The sequence below is a fragment of the Notamacropus eugenii genome, chromosome 2 (genome assembly GCF_028372415.1).
Source record: "Notamacropus eugenii isolate mMacEug1 chromosome 2, mMacEug1.pri_v2, whole genome shotgun sequence".
In the NCBI taxonomy this organism is placed as follows: Eukaryota; Metazoa; Chordata; class Mammalia; order Diprotodontia; family Macropodidae; genus Notamacropus; species Notamacropus eugenii.
Genome location: NC_092873.1, coordinates 119,335,141 through 119,349,570, shown reverse-complemented (window position 1 = coordinate 119,349,570; position 14,430 = coordinate 119,335,141). Strand labels below are relative to the sequence as shown.

General features: G+C 40.3%; 1 long non-coding RNA gene across 1 annotated transcript in view; it reads right to left on the bottom strand.

Annotated features, from left to right (window-relative positions):
- LOC140526332 (uncharacterized) overlaps positions 1-14,430 on the bottom strand; it is a 162,259-nt gene that overhangs the window by 29,896 nt on the left and 117,933 nt on the right. The window lies entirely within an intron of this gene.

Here is a 14,430-nt window from a genome sequence, read left to right as displayed (position 1 = left end):
ATTTCACCTTCCCAATCCACTGCTACTGATTTAATTAAAGAGGAGGGATTGGGGAGGAGTAGCTCCCCAGTATAACAGACCTTGGTGAATTACAGGGCTGTCTACCCCAAGCATGTGAAGACTTCCTCAGGTGGAATGGGCAGATGCAAACAGTTTGGTCCAGTGGTCATGAAGGTGTCTGACCATGAAGGCCAGACATTCAAAGATGCCAAGGTCATCCTCTGGATCCTGGCCCATTTCCAGTCATCCTGACTTTTGTCTTATGTGGGGTCCAAGATTGTCCAATCTGCAAGAAAATGCAACTGTGGCAGATCTCTTAAGTCAATAGCACTTTACTAAAGGGTCCATGGCTCCCTCCAATAAAGTGGAACTGAGATCTTCCTCACAATCTGAGATGCCGCCTTCTCCTAGGACCTTACTTTTATTGAGTTTGATACCTAAACATGCAAAAGAGCCATGGTAAATTTCAAAATCTTGGTTGGTAGAGCTTGATTTTGACTCTCCAGGAGAGCCAAAAATGACACATCAGGATGGGTTGTCATAAGAGGGCAAGGCAAGCGTCATCTCTGTTGACTAAGTGGTCATATGGAGGTCTCTTGTTCATGTTGGACAAGAGAGGGTGGAGGTATAAAAACAAATAGGGGAACTTTCCGTATTAAGCCACCCTCATTAGGCTTGGTCATGGAAACTTGGCAAAACAGGATGGAGATACCTTTGTAATCATTCTTGTGGTTGTGCAAATGAGCTTTGTAACTGATAAATGCAGTGAATGTTGAATTAAAGTTTGAAGCCTACTATCCAGAACTCATAATCACTTCCCCTATGGAATGATATCAAACTGGTTGGAATAAAATAGGGTTCTGAGTGATCATCTATCACATGTGTCGCTGGACTTGGATGACTCCGGAAGAGAGAGTGAGCCTAAGGACTTGGTGCAGTTGTGCCTTAGTTAAAGCCATCGGTTCTCTTCGAAAATAGGATGAACAACAACATTCTCTCTGCTCCTGGAAGATATGACAGGAGGAATCTGTAATTCTGTACCTCTCCTCCCCCCAAGCTCTGAGTCACAGACAGAGGCAGCATCTTGTACCTCAGTTTTAAATCTCTCTCCTGGGACCCTCCTCCTCAATTGTTTTCTCTCAAATGCAATTCCAAAAGGTACACACAAACCAGCAAATGGCTAGCGTTAGCCCCATTTTTTTTTTTAGCCCCATTTACAAAGTAAATCTTTAAAACAAAGGCAAACAGATTGGCCCCAGACCCAAAGGAAAAGACATCTGGCTACTATCATGGGAGCCCAAAGGGACAAAGGAAATATAGAATTATTGATTTGTCAAGTCACTTGACTACTCAGCATTTCTAAAATAAAAGGGTTATACTAGCAGACTTCTGTGGGCTGCTCCAGCTCCAAATCTATGATCTTAGGAGATCATAGGTTGAAATGAAAAAAAAAGGGGGGGCAGCTAAGTGGCACTGAGGATAGAGCACTTCCCCTGATATCATATGCAACCTCAAACACTTGATGCTAGCTGTATGACCCTGGGCAAGTCACTTTACCCTGACAGACTTGACAAAAAGAAAAATGAAATGAAAAAAAGGAGTGGAATTCTGTTGGGGGTGTAAGCTCAGTTCCATGTGGACAGTCTCGGGCAGGTAAAGGTGAGGACTTCTAAACCTTAGAGTTCTCATGAGGCCCCCCAGGGAACAGCAGGGAATTGAGGTGTGAGACCAGGCTATCTCGTGCATTTCCGCCTCTTCCCGTGGGAAATGTGCTGGGAGAGAGCATCCCTGCCCTCGAGACTGGCCTGGGGTCTGAGGACACCTATTATTGTCTAACAGGCACGGTATTCAGGTGCAAACTATGCGGCAGGAGAGCTTAAGTAGGGTCAGGAAAGCCTGAAGGCGCTCTTAGCGCTGAGGGGCCCTTAGAGGACAGAAGGCCCCTCTTCCCTCTCTCCTCTCTTCTCTCTTCCTTCTCCCCTCTCTCCCTCTTCCACTTCCACTTCTACTTCCATTCTCTTACTGTAAGATCTTTGCCTCCTTGGGAGATTTCTCTCTCCTCAGGAAGAGTTGCCCCTGCACATATAACCAAGACCCTGAATAAAGCCTAACCCTTGTTCGACTCTGGAAAGTCTCTTCTCTCATACGTTTATCCGGTTTGGCCAGCCGAAGACCTGCGATAGGTAAGGTAAGACTCGGGTAGCCCTTAGGCCTCTAGGTCTGACAGAATTCATTTTTTGAAACTAAATTATTCTGAATGAAAATTGAAAAAATGAAAATGAAATAAAATGAAAAGTCATTTCAAATTTTAAAAAGGCTTATTATGGGAAAAAAAGATGCACATTCAACCTGAATTTCCCCTTCTTCATACTCAATGCGTTACATATTGGAGGATCTCAAAATAATTTTTATTGCTATGTAATATTCTCCCGCTCAGTTTTTCTGGCCATATGTGTAGGCCAAGAATAGAACCCAACAAAAGCCTTTTGTATTGAGGAAAAAATAAAAATCCAATGACCAGAATTGGCAAAATACAAGTTATCCCACAGATGTGCAGAATGAGAAGGATAATGGAGTCATATGTTCTTCACTCAGACCTCAGGGGCAGGTTTGAGCTAGCCAATTCGGCAGAGGCTAGTTTCAAAAATTTTCATTTTTCTCTTTAAGTTTCAAATCCCTGAAAATACAAAAGTACCGTGATTTCTTCAGTGTGGTGACTCACTTCATCAGTGCAGTTCTCAATTCATATCTTGGCGGGGGGCAGGGGCAGGGGCAGGGGTGGGGAGGTAGCAGGTGGAGAAGACGAATTTGCTAAAGTGCTTAGATGACTTGCCCAGGGTCACACAGCCAGTCAGTGTCAGAAGTGGAATTTAAACATAGGAATTCCTGACTCTGGGCCCAGGATTCTATCTGATGTTCCACCCTGCCTCTAAAGTTTAACATGTAACCAAGCTTCACTTGAGTGCATTTATTATATACCTACTGTGTGCCAGGAACTGTGCTAAACTCTGGGGATATAAAAGGAGGCAAAAGACAAGCCCTGCCCTTATGGAGCTTATAATCAACAAGCATTTATTAAGTGCCTACCGTTCTTTAAGCTGCCTACTATGGGGAAGCTTGTGAATAGAGCCCTGGGCTTAGCATCAGAAAGACCTGAGTTCAAATTCCACCTCAGCACTACATGTGTAATTCTGGGCGAGTCCCTTAACCTTGTTGCCTCAGTTTCCTTACCTGTAAAGTGAGCTGGAGAAGGAAATGGCAAACCACCCTAGTATCTTTGCCATGAAAACTAAAAAAGGGTCAAGAAGAGTCAGACATGATGGAAAAACAACTGAGCAACAACAAATCCATCTAGACGGGAGGAGATGATTCTGGAGAAGGGCCTAGAAAGAAAGGGCTAGTCAAGTGGACTTCAGGCAGGGCTCAGTCCAGGTTCTAGATTTGAAGCCAGAAAAAGTTGAGGAAATGGTGTACATCCTTTTTAGCTTCTAGAGCTCCTGGGAATTAATTGACCATCAGCAGCTACAGCTGGGCAGATTTTTAAACTTCCCCAGTGAAGATGAGAGAGATTTGACTGGAGAGAGGTCAGTGCTCATTTCATTCGGCCCTACCTTTTCAGGTACCCTAAAATGACTAAACAGGGTTAACCTTCATAGCTATCCTGATGAATAATATGATTTCAGTGGAAGTGTGAAAGTTTCCCTGAAAATCACACCTCCCTGTCTGATTAGGATGCCTGGAATTCCTTTCATAACAGAAAAAAGGTCTTTCAACAATTAGGGACAAAAGTCTGAAATATAAAAGCCTGATGGAAGTTTCTCACAGATTGAAACTCATTCCTATTGATGTGTAATTATCCAGAAAATTAAGCATAGATGAATGTTGCAGTTGATAAGAGTGCTGGGCTTATGGTTAGAAAGGCTGGATTTCAAATCCCATCTCAAACATTTACTGGCTGTGTGACCCTGGGCAAGTCACTTAACCCTGTTTGCCTCAGTTTTCTAACCTGTAAAATGAGCTGGAGAAGGAAATGGCAAATCACTCCAGTGTGAAAACCCCAAATGGGGTCACGAGGAATTGGACATGATGAAAATGACTAAACAACAACATAAATCAGGCACTATGATAAGCACTTTATAAATACTATCTCACTTAGTCCCTACCACAATCATGAGAAGCAGATACTATTATTAACCCCATTTTCCAAATGAGGAAACTGAAGCAAACAGAGTTTAAGTGACTTGCCCAGGGTTATACTGCTGGTAGGAGTCTGAGGCTGGATTTGAACTCAGGTCCATCTCTCTATCTACTGCACCATGTAGCTAGAAGGGACCTCCAAGGCCATCTAGTCCAACTCTCTTATTTTACAAATGAGAAAACTGAGGCCCGGAAGGGATAAATGATTTGAGCAGGGTCATACAGGTAGTAAACGAGATTTGGACCCTCTGACAACAGATCCAATGAGCTTTTCCATTGCGTTATCTGTCATCTGGTATGGAAACAGTCTAGCAGGAATGGGACTGCTGGAGCCTTTCATATATTACTTAAAAACTCTGCAACACAAAAGGAGGAAGCACAATTTGGTGACTTTGGTATCATAAGTCCAATTTGTTTTTGACATTTCAACACAGTCCTACAAAATATCTTCAACCTTCACCCTTTGCTATTAAAAACTGGTGCATCTAGTTCATGATGATTGATGAAGAAGAGATCTTTGAGGTTCAACCCCCTCAATTCGCAGATGAGGTAACAGTCCCCAGAGAGATTTAAGTGACTTACCCAAAATTACACAGATAATCAGCAACAGAACTGGAATTTAAACCCAGAACTTCTGACTCCTAATTCACACTGTTTTCATGCCACCGTGGTACTTCTTTGCTAACATGCTATTTATATAATTCCTCCCTAACTTTTGTCAACTTAAATTGAATTTTATCAAACAACAGTTAATGTTCTCTTGCCAAAAACATAAAGTCACTAAAGATATGAATTTCCCGCAATTTTCTATTCAAACCAAAAACCTTTTTAGGTTCTAGATCATAGTTTCTTAAGCTGGCATCCATGGACCCCCCCAAGGTGTTTGTAGGTGGAATTCAGGGGGTTTCATGAGCTTCAATGGGAAAAAATTACATCTTTTATATCCACTAACTTTTAACTAAAATTAAGCATTCCTTCAATTATGAATTTTTTTAAAAAGTCATTATGAGATGGAATCTGTTGGCTTCACAAGATACCAAAAAGGTCCACAATACAGCAAAAGGTTAAGAATCCCTTTAGAGATGGAGGCCTGGCCCACATAGTGGGCACTTAATAAATGCTTGTTTACTTGTCTTGACTTGGAAGAGGCCTTAGTGATTATTTTATCCAATTCCCTGATTTTACTGAGGAGGAAAATGGGGGTCAGTGACTGAAGGTCAAGTATCAGAACTAGAAATTTAAATTCTGATTCCAAGACCTGATCTCTTTCAATCATACACTACACTTAACCACTGACAGAATACCTACCTACCTACCATCTTATAATCAATTGTTCTCCTAAGGTAAGAAATATAGTTTACATAAAAATTTTGCAATTGTGTTTTAGTCATTTAGTTGTGTCCAACTCTTCGTGACTCCATTGGGGGTTTTCTTGGCCAAAATAATAGAGTGATTTGCCATTTTTTCCTCCACCTTATTTTACAGATGAGGAAACTGAGACAGTCAAGGTTAAGTGACTTGTCCCAGAGCACACAACTAATGTCTGAGGTCAGATCTGAATTCAGGCCTTCCTGACTCCAGGCCCAGGTCTCTGCAATGTACAACAGAATCAAAGGCATTTCAAAATTAAAAAGAGATGACATCTATGATGAGGTTTGGGGTGCTGGGACCCTGAGAATGCCAAGGCAGAACTGCCTGGAATGAATTCACACATTCAAGCCTTCTCTTAGTCAAGCAGCAAAACTTTCATTGTGGCACTTTAGCAAAAACAGGAAAGAGTCCTTATGGAATCTCTGAGACACTGAGGATGGTGCTGGGGCCTATATGGAAAAATTGGCATGAGAAAGGAATGCCAGGGATGCTAATTAGGTAATCTAAGGGTACAGGTATCTTTGGGAGCTATGAATGGAAACGTGTATGGAGTATATCCGACACTGAGGGAATTGTCAGAGGCATGAACCTTGGGGATCTGGTAGGAGGAGGAGTCCTTGGGCCAGCCAGGGGCAAAAAATCTTTGGGCCAGGCACCCCTCTGTCTGTTCTGATAAGAGAATGTGTTCTGTAACAAGAGAAAATTTTCTCACAGGAGAGGGGCCTACTGAGAAATTGGGAGGCTTCCAGAGACATGGTCTTAGGGCTAGGGCCCTAGTACCCCAATATCTATACTAAAATAGACAAAAAGGCTTTTCTTTTGCAGGAGACTTGCTTAGTATGAAAGAATATCAAGAGATCTTAAAGATGACCTAGTCCTAATCCCTTTCATTTTATAGATTAGGAAATGAAACTGAGAGAGGAAGAATGACTGCCCCAAGGTCACACAGTAGCAAAGTCAAGCTTTCCTGACCGCTGGTCAAGTACACTTTCAAAGGAGCATATGACATTTAAGGGAATCTTCATGTTCCAGGGTAAAATAGAAACTAAAGAAAAGTCACTTTTATTCACCTGTTTCCCAGAAAAATAAAATGGCTTCTGAAGAAATGGAGAAACTTTTGACTTAAATATTCAGCATGACTTGACAGAGAGAACACTAGATTTGAAGTTTTGGGGTTTAGTTTCTGTCTCTGACACTTAATAGTTCTGTGACAGTAGGCCCTCTCAACCTCATTTTTCTCCTCTGTAAAATGGAAATGATGATACCCGCCTCACAGGAGGATCAAATATTATAATGCATGTGATGTTTTTCAGTCATTTTGGTTGTGACTCTTCCTGACCCCATTTAGGGTTTTCTTGGCAAAGACTCTAGAGAGGTTTACTATGTCCTTCTCCAGCTGACAGATGAGGAAACTGAGGCAAAGACAGTTAGGTGACTTGCCCAGAGGTCATACAACTAGTAAGTGTCTGAGGCCAGATTTGAACTTACAAAGATGAGTCTTCCTGACTTCAGGCCCAGCACTCTATCTACTTCATCACCTAGTGAGTGGCCCATTATTGTATTTAAGGCACAGTTATTCTTTTTTCTCTTGCTTAACTAAACTCCTCTTATAAATTCAGTTAAAACTTATGTCCCACAAAATGATGACATTAGAAACAGATTTAAAATAGAACTTTTATTTGAATACTAGTTACACTCTGCTCCTACATGCAGAGGGTGGGATAACATTTAAAACTCAGGACCAAAGTACTTCTGTGCAGCTTGTAAGACAAACAGAGCCTAGGACAATCTATTAGGATTTTAGTCAAACCACACAAGACATCTTGTTAGCTGACTGACAAGTTTTATTTTCATGTAAACTTTTGTTTGGTGACCTCAGTGTTTGGAGTTTTGAGTAAGCAAATATAAAAAACTTTTAAAATTTAAAACTGTGGACAATGACTCTTCACCTTCTATAGTGATAAATAAAAGGAGGGGAAATGAGGGTCAATGAGACATGATTCCTTTTAGGAAATGCTGATTATCAATTAGGAAACAGTTGAAAAAAATTTGGCTTAAAAAAACTTGCAAACTAATATTAATACGAGAAGTGTCATGTTTTATGTTATGTTTTCCTTACAGATGCTTGACATTAATTGTTGAAACTTATCTTTCAAGTACACAGAATGCATTTAGTTGGCTATGGCAGAAGGATGGGAATTATGTTTTTGGTAGCTAGGGATTCTCATATGAGCATCAAGATGAGTCTTAAAATCATCAAGAGGCTGTTTTAAAAGAAAAGAGATCCAGCATAAGGGAAAATAACTGATACAAAATGTGAAGACAAAAAGTCAGTCCAGAGGCAACTAGATACCACCATGAATGGCGTGCCAGGCCTGATATAGAAGATAATATTTGTAAAGGACTTTGAAAGTCTTAAAGTATTATACAAATGCTAGCGATATATAGGTTATATATAACGTATATTATATATACATTAGTATATGCTATATTATATATGTGGCTTACATAGTATATATACATATACATATATACACACGCACGTACGTATTTTTTTTCACTTATGTCCAGCACTTTGTGACCCCATTTGGGGTTTTCTTGGTAAAGATACTACAATGGTTTGCCATTTCCTTCTCTAGCTCATTTTATAAATGAGAAAATTTGAGGCAAACATGGTTAAGTAACTTGCCCAGGGTCACACATCTATTAAGTGTTCTTGACCTCTCTGCAACATTTAACACCTTCTCCTTTTGGATTCTCTCTCATTTTGGGTTTCTCAGGACTCTGCTATTTCTTGGTTCTCCTTCTACCTGTCAGACTGCTCCTTCTCAGTCCCTTTAACTGGATCTTTGTCCAGGTGACTGCCACTAACTGGGGGTGACCCCCAAGGCCCTATCCTGGGCCCTTTTCTCCATATACTCTCAGTGATCTAATCAACTCCCAGGGGTACAATCATCATCTCCATTAATATGATTCTATGATATATACACATATCTCTATTTATCTGTCTGTCTGTCTGTCTATATCCATCCCCCCTACATTTTTTTTCTGAGCTCCAGTTCCATTTTATCACCTGCCTGTTCGACATTCAGAGTGGACAGACATCCTGTACGCATCTCAAACTCAAATGTTCAAAAAAAGAACTTATTATTTTTCTCCCCAAACTCTCCCACTTGTCACCTATCTTTAAAGCTTTACTATTGTCCTCAACTCCTCCCACTCACTCTACATATCTAATCAGTTTTGAAATTTGATAAAAGCTTCTTTCTCTACAAAATCTCTTGCAGATATTCCCAGCCAGCACTCCAGTTAGGCCCTTTTCTCCCTTTAACTGGATTAATGTAATAGCTTTCTAATTGGTCTCCTCGACTCAGTTCTCTCCCCATTCTACTCTATCCTCAACTCAGTTGCCAAAGTGATTTTTCTTAAAGCTTTGGTCTACCCATAACATGTCCTTGGTCAATTAACTCCAAGGGCTCCATATAACCTTGGAGATCTAATTTAAAACCCTTTGTTTGACACTTAAAGCTTCTCAAAACCTGGATCCTTCTTACCTTTTCAATATTCTTGCATTCTGTTCCACTCCATGGTCTGTATGATCCAGCCATGGCAGCCTACTTTCTGTTCTTACATGTGACACTCCATCTCCCATCTCCAGGCCTTTGTACTGGCTGTTCACCAAGTTTTGATTGCTTTTCCTCCGAACCATTGCCTCTTGGAATCCCTGGCTTCCCTGAAGTCTCAGCTCAAGCACTGTATTCCAGGACACTTGTCCTGGTCTCACCAGCTGCTAGTGTCCATCCCCTCAAAGATCATCTGTCATTCATCTACTCTATTTATGATATAAGTTGTTTCTCCATTAGGATGTAAGTTTTTTGAGAGCAGGGGCTATTGTAACTTTGACTTTGGCTCTCCAGCACTTGGCATAGTGCCTGGTTTATATTTAGTGCTGAGTAAATGTTCTTGATTGATTCATGGTCTCTGAGAGTTGATATGACTAAAAATTCATCACCCTGTAGTCATCTTGCTAATGAACACCTTCAACTTAACTAGGCTAGTCTATGGAGAACACACACAACATCCATCTTTCTATCAGTACTCCATGCTAATCAAGTTCTGTAGAACCTTCCAGAGACACATCTCACCTCCATGCCATGAGAAGGAATCAGAGATAGGGAGTGATCAAAGGCCTAATGCAGCACTATCACTATCTGGTACCATGGGTAGGCTGGTAAATGTTTAATAGCCTCAAGAAAAATACACTTCTAAATTTAATCTGCATTATTAATACTTTCTTAATTCTGGACAATCAACCCAACAATATATCAAACCCAGATTATTAGTAACTGCTGATTAAGATTTAAAGCTCACTTGGGATTAGAGCTGGCTCCATCATACCTTTCTCTGGTACTACATTTTAACTTGGACCTGGAGTGAGATCAAACTCCCAAGAAAGAAAAAAAAAAAGCTTGGCCTTGAAGCTTGGTTGACCTGGGTATATGTCTTGCCTTTTATATAAACTGGTATGTTTGGAAAAAAGATCAGGATGAGATGTGGAATCCAAAAGCAAGAATCCTCCACAGTGGGTGAGATTCACAAAAATGTGGTGTTTACATCTAGTTACTATGAACTGGAACAAATTCTCTTTGAGAAGTTCTCATTTAAAAAACAAGGGATAAAGCTAATTTAGGTAAGTAAGTGTCACCTCTTCCACTTCTAAAATTGTTACTATGTACCAGGGACTGGGCACTGACTGTTAGAGCTGGAATGTCAGTGATGAAATGAAAATTTCGATTCAAATACTGTCTTGCAGGTGTTTATAGATGAAGTATCTTCAGCCCCAAACCAAAATGCAGACAAAAACCATTTTATATGGCAATAGATACCTGGTGCCAATCAATCAATAAACATTTATTCATAGCCACAGGGTTAGGACACTGGACATGGAGTCAGAAAGACCTGCCTCAGATATTTACTACCTGTCTCAGATATTTACTACCTGTATGACCCTGGCAAGTTACTTGCTCTCTGAACTTCAGTTTCCTGATCTGTAAAATGAAGGTGTTGTACTCAATGGTTGCTAAGGTCCCTTCCCATTCTAAACTTTATGTCACATATACCAGGTATTGAGAACTGACCGATAGAGCTGGAAGAAATTTTAGATTCTCAGCACCCATTTGACAGATGAGAAAACTGAGGATCAGAAAGATGCTGTGACTTATATTGAGTCACACAGACAATTAGTGGAAAAAATGACACTAAAAGCCAAGTGTTTCGATTGTAATTTAGCATATCTGTTTCACGTCTTCTGCAAAATATGTCTCTTCTCTTTATATGGCTTTCCTGGAAGATTTTTAAAGAGGTATAGCTTCACATTCTGACCATCTGGAAGTATAATTTGAGCTAAATAAGAAAATCTGGGATTAATAATGATAAATAACGTTTATGTAGCACCTGCTAATTCCCAGGTACTCTCCTAGGCACTTGACAATTATTATCTCATCTGATTCTCACAACGGTCCTGGGAGGTAAATTCTATTACTATCTCCAATTTACAGATGAGGGAAGTGAGGCAGATAGACGTTAAATGACAGCTAGTAAGTATCTGAAGCTGAATTTGATTCAGGTCTTTTCCGATTCAGGCCTATCACATTATCCGCTGTGTCACCTAACTGCCAAGTGAACCCTCTATCCTAAGTCAGGGATGTGCTGGAGTCAGCTCTGAGTCTTCCCAAGAAGCAATTGCTAAATTTTCAGCGTGAATGTTTGCACCTTGGAAATTGGCAAGTGCTACAAATCAGGGCTTGATTTATTGTTTTGTTGATAGTATGGAATTAGGAAAGTAATGGAGAAAATATTAATAATGTTAAATATTAATAATACAAATTAAATATTTAAAAAGTATGTTATGGGTATATGCCCTTCCTCCCTTCTCCAGATATGGTTAACTATTGATCAGCACACAGTTGAAACGAGTAATGACTGATGATAATGATTTAATGATAATTGAAATGATCCTAGTATTAAGAATTAGAAATAGCTTGTATATTTCCATAGCTAGGTTAAATTATTGTTTTCTGGATCTCAAAAATTAAGCATGATGGTTTAATTTGCAAAACAGATAGTACTATGAAGTATTATAATAGATTAATATAAATCAAGCAAGAGGCAATGTACTATAATGATTGGAAGGTGGACCGTGAAGATGGGAAGACTGGATTCAAATCCTACCTGATACTTACTGGTTAGACTTATACTTTAGAAAACTCACTGGGTGTGGATTGGAATGAGGAGAGACTGGAGGCCAGGAGACCAGTTAGAAGGCTATACAGTCAGTCAATAGGCATTTATTAAGTGTCAGGTACCAGATATGGTGCTAACTAAGCACTACAAAGAAAGGTGGACAGCAAGGTGGCACAGTAGATAGAGTGCTGGGCCTAGAGTCAGGAAGACCTGAGTCCAAATTTGGTCTCAGACATTATCTAGCTGTATGACCCTAGGCAAGTCACTTCAGCCTATTTGCCTCAGTTTCCTCATCTGTCCAATATGCTGGAGAAGGAAATGGGAAACCACTCCAATATCTTTGCCAAAAAAATCCCAAATGAGGTCACAAAGAGTCTGAAACTGACTGAACAACACTATGCTTTAGGGAATGTGCTAAGGACTGGAGGAGTCAAGAAGACAAGTCAGAATTCGATCTCACTTACTAGCTATATGATTTACTAGGCAAGTCACTTAACATCCGGGTCCCTCACTTTTTTCATCTATAAAATGGGAATGCCTAGGAACCTGTGAACCTCCCAAGGGTGTTGTAAGGATCTAATAAGGTAACAGTTGTAAAGTAGTTTGCAAACTTAAAGCACCATATAAATCCTAGTTACAATTATTATTAGCTCCAAATTCAGCCATTGGTATTTTCTAAACTTTCGCTCAAATTTGGGAGCCTTATTTGGAGCTAATGCATTGATAAGATGTTTCTTCTATATTCTTCAACCTCCCTTTTCATAGCTTCTCATCTCTTCCATGTTGCCTTTCTCCTCTGAAAAGACATAGAGTTCCTTTATTAACTTTTTCTCTATAAGTTCTCAAAGTTTTATATGAAAAACAGAAATCAGTGCTCTGGGATTTCACTCTTCTGCTTACTCAGATATATTGACTAATAGATAATTATGTAAAGGAGGGCAGGAGGCAGGTAGGTGGAGAAGTGGATAGAGTGCAGGGCCTCGAGTCAGGAGGTCCTGAGTTCAAATGTGGCCTCAGACACTCACTAGCATTGTGACAGTGAGAACCTCACTGAACCCTGTTTGCTAAGTTCCTCGTCTGTAAAATGAGCTGGAGAAGGAAATGGCAAAACACTACTTCAGTATCTCTGCCAAGAAAACCTAAAATGGGGTCATGGAGAATCAGACACAGCTGAAAAGATTCAACAACAACCAAGAAAGCCATGGTCTTGGCTGCAGTGAGAGGAATGCAGGAAGGAAGTTGTTAGCTCTGTCCTCAAATCACACAATGTTCCTTAAAGTTTTGATATAATTTAAAGTGCCCCTGTCACTATCTGCAAAATTCTTTTTTTCTCATTTCAACAAAAATTTATAGTTTTTCTTGTGTACAAGGTACTTTGCTTGATATTGTGGATTTAAGAAAAAAATAAAAACAATCTGTTTTACAGTAAATTCTACTGTGCCAACACTTGACATTTATCTGCAGAATTCTTCATGGGAATTAAAATGAATTTGCTCTCCCAAGACAAAATATCAGGGAGGCTTGGGGAATTCCTTTGAAGGAGAATGCTGGATATTGTTAAACTCAAATAGCTACAAACAGCATTGACTCCAGGTAGATTGGCTGGACAGTCTCACAAGAGTGCTAACACTTACTCTGAAGGAGCCCAACGCCCAGCCCCAGATGAAAACCCGAGCCAATTGAGGAACAGGATAGAACATCAGTGGGGCATAATTGCTTGGGCAGGGAACCATAAAAGCAATTCCAGCTGAGCCATTACTCTGGGATCTTATCAGTAAATATGCCCATTCTCATTGGCAGCATGGGAAATTATATTTCTTTTTGTACTGGGTTATTTCCCTTGTCAGTTTGAAATGAGCCCTTATGGCAAGGTGACAACATGTTGGCATGGATTTCTACAGTGGAGAGAAAGGAGGTGTTCTTTATAGATAGACAAGTCATTTCAGCCTCAGAAGACCTGACTTTTAATCATGCTTCGACTCCTACTGGCTGTGTGACCCTGGGCAAGCAAGTTGCTTAACTTCTGTGTCTCAGGCAACTCTTAGACTGAATCCCCCAGAACGACAGCTGTGCTATTGGCAGAGGAAATTTCCTCTCCAGGGAGCTTACTACAGAAATCAGCACTGAACTCTATATGGTTTATCTTGCTATTCGTCCTAAATGAAAACTTTTCTATTTGGTTTTTGGTTTCTGGGTTTTGATAGAGAATTCCACACCTGCACAACTAGGATCATCCCCAAGCACTACCCGAAATAAAACAGGGAGTTATTTGGGATCTAGAGGACCAATTTTAATGTACTGATAAAAACTATCCTAGCAGACATTCCTTACACAGAGAAAGAAACTCCACCTTTACACTGAAAATATCCTGCGTGGACCATGTTAAGCTGCTCAGTCCTTGCTCCCCAAAGTCCCAAATGCGTTTCGATCATTTAAATCAGTTAAATCGATCCCACAGCCCATATTTGGGGGAAATGGGAGGTCTGAACCCTGCCGATCACCTGACTCTCCTTCGTCTTTTCCCCCATCCTTCCCTCCTGGATCGTCCCCTTTGCTGAGTCATTGGCTGTTAGTTTTTGGACTTCCATCACGCATCCCCAGGGGAGTCCAGAGTACAGA